Source organism: Mus caroli, unplaced genomic scaffold (assembly GCF_978045245.1).
Source record: "Mus caroli unplaced genomic scaffold, Mus_caroli_1 scaffold_4, whole genome shotgun sequence".
NCBI lineage: Eukaryota > Metazoa > Chordata > Mammalia > Rodentia > Muridae > Mus > Mus caroli.
The window spans coordinates 93,841,958-93,848,339 of record NW_028227259.1 but is presented as its reverse complement, the minus strand read 5'-3'; the positions used below and the strand labels follow the sequence as shown (position 1 = coordinate 93,848,339).

General features: G+C 45.0%; 1 pseudogene; it reads right to left on the bottom strand.

The window, feature by feature from the left end:
* Window positions 1–4,672: 4,672 nt before the first annotated feature.
* Window positions 4,673–5,536, bottom strand: LOC110295196 (eukaryotic translation initiation factor 5A-1-like; annotated as a pseudogene).
* Between the last annotated feature and the right edge of the window lie 846 nt (window positions 5,537–6,382).

Here is a 6,382-nt window from a genome sequence, read left to right as displayed (position 1 = left end):
ACCCCGGAGCTTTTGTCTCTAGCTGCATATGTATTGAAAGATGGCCTAGTCGGCCATCACTGGAAAGAGAGGCCCATTGGACTTGCAAACTTTATATGCCCCAATATAGGGGAATGCCAGGGCCAAAAGAATGGGAATGGGAGGGTAGGGAAGTGGGGGGCGCTATGGGGGACTTTTGGGATAGCATTGGAAATGTAATTGAGGAAAATATGTAATAAAAATAAATAAATAAATAATAAAAAAAGAGGCTTTGCTCTTTCTAACAGTGCCAATCCCATCAATGAGCGTGGAGCCTGCGTGGCTTCATGACCTTACCAAACTCTCTCCTCCCAACACCACTACAATGGGAACTCAATCCCAATACTAGTTCCAGAAGGACATTCAAGTCCTGTCAGTACTTGTTAAACACATGGCCAAAACATGCAACTTCCTTACACCCAGGTGTGATTCTGCTCAACTGCAATCCCTGTACCCAGGGGGCTGAGGTAGGAGTATGGTAATTCAATGGCAGCTCAGGTACTGTCTTAGGGCTTTACTGCTGTGAACACACACCATGACCAAAGACAACATTTAATTGGAGCTGGCTTACAGACTCAGAGGTTCTGTCCATTATTATCAAGTGAGAACATGACAGCATCCAGGCAGTCATGGTGCAGACAGGGCTGAGAGTTCTACATCTTCATCTGAAGGCTACTAGCAGAGTACTGAATTCCAGACATCTAGGATGAGTCTTAAAGCCCATGCACACAGTGACATACCTACTACAACAAGACCACACCTACTACAACAAGGCCAGACCTCCAAATAGTGCCACTCCCTGAGCCAAGCATATAAAACCATCACAGGTACAAAGTCATACCTTTTCTCAAATAAATCACAAATAAATAAGTAATAAAAGCCAGGAGTGGTAGTAGATACCCTTAATCTTAGCACTTAAGAGCTTGAGGCAAGAGAACCAGGCCAACCTGGACAACATGATGCACTGTCTCAAAAAACCAAAACCTCCTCCCAACTCAAAGTAGCAGCAACAACAAAAACAGTAACAGCAGTCAAAAGATCCAAATTCCCACCCCCAAAAGCACCCCTCTCAATTCCAGAACATTCAATGACTAGTCTTTCGGACTGCTAATCTTATTCTATCCGAACTCTAAAACAGTGCAGAAACAAAATCCTTCTGCTGTCTTGAAATCCATGAACCTAGGGTTGTAAGAACAGAAAGTCTTCTGAGCAGAGCTTGCTTTGGTGCTGATGTTGGGACAAGCTCTTAAGCAGTTTGCTCCATGGTTTATTGATCTCCATCTCCCTTGTAGAACTGGGGCAGTTCAATCTGTCTCGTAGACGGTAAGTCATCTATGAAATACCCTGAACACTTGAGCTTGCTGGTTGTAAGGATACCTGGTAGCGACTACTCTTTAAGCAGCAGAAAGGAAAAATTTGGTGCATTCACTGAAGAACTTTATTTGCTACGGGAATTTGCTTTGGCTAATGCAACTTTTAAGACCTGTTAGTTCACTCCAAGGCCAGGGAACATTTATGTAAGGAATCTTCACTAACATTCCTTCAGTTTGGCAAGCCCCGAGCTCCCTCATGCCAGTTTTTCCCTCTTTGGAGTATTCAATTCGAGAATGGCTTCATTTGACTTCCAAAATGTTTTCAATGTTAAAAATAATGCAGATAAGATCGAGTAAACTTAAGAGACGTTGATGTTGCTTTTCCTTCCTTCTCGGTGGTTTTGTTCTTGGTTGTTTTGAAACATGGAACACAACCAAAACCTGCCCTTTGACTTTTCTTTTCACTAGACAAGTCAGCTTGCATTAAGGGTGCTTCTTAAATGGTGCTGACACGTATTTCCCAAAGTATACTCTGCAAGCCCATAGGTCCAAGCCCATAGACCCAAGCGCTGGCTCTTAGGCTGGTAATTGCATCATCCATGACAGTGTTCTGTGTTAAACAAGTGTTGGTGATCCTAGAACTTTAATGATTAGACGGGAACTCTCTTTCTTCTACTCCAACTTGTAGAGACTTAACTCTCTAGAGCCCAGACTGTGCTGATTCCAAGGCCCTGGGATACGGGTAAAGCCTGGGTCATGGAGGCTCTGAAGTATTGGTAAGGTCTAAGTGCTAGGTGGTCCTAGGGTATAGGAAAGACTTAGATACTAGGAGGCCCTGGGGCGTGGGTCAGGCAGATACTGAGGGGTCCTTGAGCCTGAGTAATGAGTACTGGATGGTCCAGGGGTATGGTGGAGGCTAAGGCAGTAGGCCTTGGAGTGTGGGGAAGGCAGAGGTACTAGGAAGTTCTTTTGGTGTAAAGCAGCCTGAGACTTCCTTGGCTAAAACAGTGAACAAGGAAATTAACCCAGAGAAAAATCTGGAGTAATATCACCTTAATTCCAGGTGAGTAAACTCAGTCTTACTTTCCAATGTGTCAGAGACAAAGAAACACCAAGAAGGCTAGTTTGTCTCTGCCCTGACATTCACAAGAGGAGATGGCAGGGAGCGTGCTTCTTCATGATAGGCCACAACTTTTTTTTTTTTTTTTGGCCTTTAACTACTGTTTATGCTGTCTCATGCGAGAGTATCCACTTGCCCAAGAGAGAAGTTGCTCCACCAGAATGTTTGCCATGGGAACCTAGAAAAGAAGCATTGTGAAGAATACAGTGGATGAACGAGAGAGCCAAGACGTGTAGGGAAAGGACTTTGTTATACCTTCAGGATATGATTTGAAAACCACCACTTTCAGTTCATGAAGTAGTCTCTGTTAAGACACTGGCTAGTGACAAGACTAAGGGTAAGAAATAATGTCACACAGATGCTGGCGAGGATGTGGAGAAAAAGGGACACTCCTCCATTGCTGGTGGGATTGCAAGCTTGTACACCCACTCTGGAAGTCAGTCTGGTGGTTCCTCAGAAAATTGGACATAGTACTACCGGAGGATCCCGCAATACCTCTCCTGGGCATATACCTAGAAGATGTTCCAACTGGAAATAAGGACACATGCTCCACTATGTTCATAGCAGCCTTATTTATAGTAGCCAGAAGCTGGAAAGAACCCAGATGTCCCTCAACAGAGGAATGGATACAGAAAATGTGGTACATTTATACAATGGAGTACTACTCAGCTATTAAAAACAATGCATTTATGAAATTCTTGGACAAATGGATGGATCTGGAGGATATCATTCTTAGTGAGGTAACCCAATCACAAAAGAAGATATACACTCACTGATAAGTGGATATTAGCACAGAAACTTAGAATACCCAAGATACAATTTGCAAAACACAAGAAAATCAAGAAGGAAGACCAACGTGTGGCTACTTCGTTCCTCCTTAGAATAGGGAACAAAATACCCATGAAAGGAGTTACAGGGACAAAGTTTGGAGCTAAAACGAAAGGATGGACCATCCAGAGACTAACCCACCTGGGGATTCATCCCATAATCAGCCACCAAAACCAGACACTATTGCATATTCCAGGAAGATTTTGCTGAAGGGACCCTGATATAGCTGTCTCTTGTGAGGCTATGCCGGGGCCTAGCAAACATAGAAGTAGATGCTCACAGTCAGCTATTGGATGGAACACAGAGCCCCCAATGGAGGAGCTAGAGAAAGTACCCAAGGAGCTAAAGGGGTCTGTAACCCTATAGGAGGAACAACAATATGAACTAACCAGTACCCCTAGAGCTTGTGTCTCTAGCTGCATATGTAGCAGAAGATGGCCTAGTCGGCCATCATTGGGAAAAGAGGCCCCTAGGTCTTTCAAACTTTATATGCCCCAGTACAGGGGAACACCAGGGCCAAGAACTGGGAGTGGGCAGGGCTGGGGGAAGGTATAGGGAACTTTCAGGATAGCATTTGAAATGTAAATAAAGAAAATATCTAATAAAATTAAAAAAAAAAGAAATAATGTCACATATAGAGCCTAGAGCTAGGTGGAGACTATAGGTGAACAGATCTGACTACAGGTGTGCAGAGGGGGGAAGAGGCAGGCACAGGAGAAACGAGAGATACATCCGAGGGGAACCCTGCTTAAGCTCAGCCTAGTTTTGAGTCTTCGTATTTGAAAAGCTCACAGGGCTGTAGACTAAACTCAGGAGAAAGTAATTCACCCAAATATTTGTTGGTAAAATCCATGAATGATAATGGATAAAAAAAAAAAACAACAACCCTCTTTTGTATTTCATAAAAGAAAGATTAAAGCTTCTACTGACCATAGCACACCATAACGGCAGTATAATAGCATCTATGAGCTCACCCCGCTGTTCCGTTCTTGGGTTTATGCATGAAGGGATCAAAGTCAGCATGTAACAGAGATACATGCACATTCACATTCACTGCAGTAACTCACAATAGTGACATTAGTTTATGTCCATCAGCTGGTGAATGGATAAAAGAAGTATGATATTGTACATAACAGAGTATTATTATTATTATTATTATTTAACTTGTAGTTTTATTCAGGTTTGATTTTTAACAAATGTGTCAGGGAGAGAGCCCACAGGAAAGGGTAAAGCCCGTGGGGGCAAGGCCTTCCCAGATGACTGAGGAGGGATCGTGTCCCCTCCCCCCTCTTCTTCTCACCACCCCTACAGGGGTTTGGGAAGAGACATAAGCGGGGAAGGGGGCTGGTCCGCACTCTGTACAGTGGTGCTTGCCGGTGAAGGACTATGGAGAACAGGGGTCCAGATCAGGGATGAGTAGGATAAAGGGCACAAGACCATTTGCCAGAATCCAGCTTTCTGATTCCAAATTGAATTAAAAAGAAAAAAAGGAGAGGGGAACCTAAACCACAAGCAGTACCCAACTCCCTCTCCCCCATCAGGGCTGCGAGAGAAGAGGCAGGGAGCTTCACCAAGGCCATGGCTCCCTCATTCCTGGCCAATGGAGCTAGGTGAAGGGCAGGGTCTCCCGAGAGGGTGAGGAAAACCAAAATAAAACGTCAAATAAATTTGAATAGGAGTCTAGCCAAGGGCCCAGCCAGAGCAGAACCTGGCTCGGGGAGGGGCCTCTGTAGGCTCATAGATCACTGCTGCCACCACCGCCACCCTGGAAGCCGGTTATTTTGCCATGGCCTCCTCTGTCATGGCAGACAGCACTGTGATCAGGATCTCTTCTCCACAGTCATACTTCTGCTCAATCTCCTTGCCAAGGTCTCCTTCAGGCAGACGAAGGTCCTCTCGTACCTTCTCGCTGTTCTGGAGCGGGGATAGGTACCCGTTCTGGATGCCAATCAGCTGGAAGTCATTCCTTTTGATGTTGGGGACATCCATGAGTCGACGGGCAGATATCTTCATATTTCTTCCCAGTAAAAATGTCAATGCCAACCAGATGGACCTTGGCATGGCCATGCTTGCCAGTCTTCAAAGTAGACATCTCGACAATCTTACATGGCCGGCCTTTGAGCACCACAAAACCATTCTTATGTAATGCTGAGCACTGCATTGGGAAGGTGGCTGAGGCCCCTGCATCTCCTGTCTCGAAGTCCAAATCATCTGCCATTTTAAGAGGCTTCGATTCCAACTTGCGCCGCTCCCTCACTGAACCGTGCAGCGACAGCCGCTGCTCCCTTCTGCCCCCCTCCCCAGCCCCCACATAGTTCCCAACAGAGTATTATTAAGTCATAAGTAAAACCTTGTTCCGGGAGTATGGATCCTATTGGAGGACAGTGAACAAAATTAACCAGACAAAAGACAGGTATGGAAAAATGGAAAAAAAAAAGACCTAAAAGTAGAAGGGGAACTGAAAGCAGAGGGTAACCTCGCGGTGTTTAGGATAAGGGTGGAGAGAGAGGAAGCAAGGGAGGTTAAAGGAAAGGTCGATGATCAATATCCAATGCAAGAATGTAGTACTGCAAACCTTTTATCTGTGACAGGTTTGATGGTGATAGTGAGATTCTATCTTAGAAAGGACCCAAGGAGCTGAAGGGGTTAGCAGCCCCATAGGAGGAACAACAATATAAAGCAACCAGTACCCCTAGAGCTCCCAGGGACTAAACCACCAACCAAAGAGCACACATGGTGGGACTCATGGCTCCAGCTGCATATGTAGCAGAGGATGGCCTAGTCGGTCATCAGTGGGAGGAGAGGCACTTGGTCCTGTGAAAGCTCTATGCCCCAGTATAGGGGAAAGCCAGAGCCAGGAATGGGAGTGGGTGAGTTGGGGAGCAGGGGTAGGGGGGAGGGGAGAGGGGAGGCTTGGAGGGGAAACCAGGAAAGGGGATAACATTTGAAATATAAATAAAGAAAATATCTAATAAAAAGAAAAAAAGTTAAGACAAAAAACCCTAAGCAACAACAACAGCATTATCCTGTAACTTACCCTATATTAATAATTTAAATAAGCCCTCGAGGGACACAGTAGTTGTTTTTTCTCTTTCTGACCAAA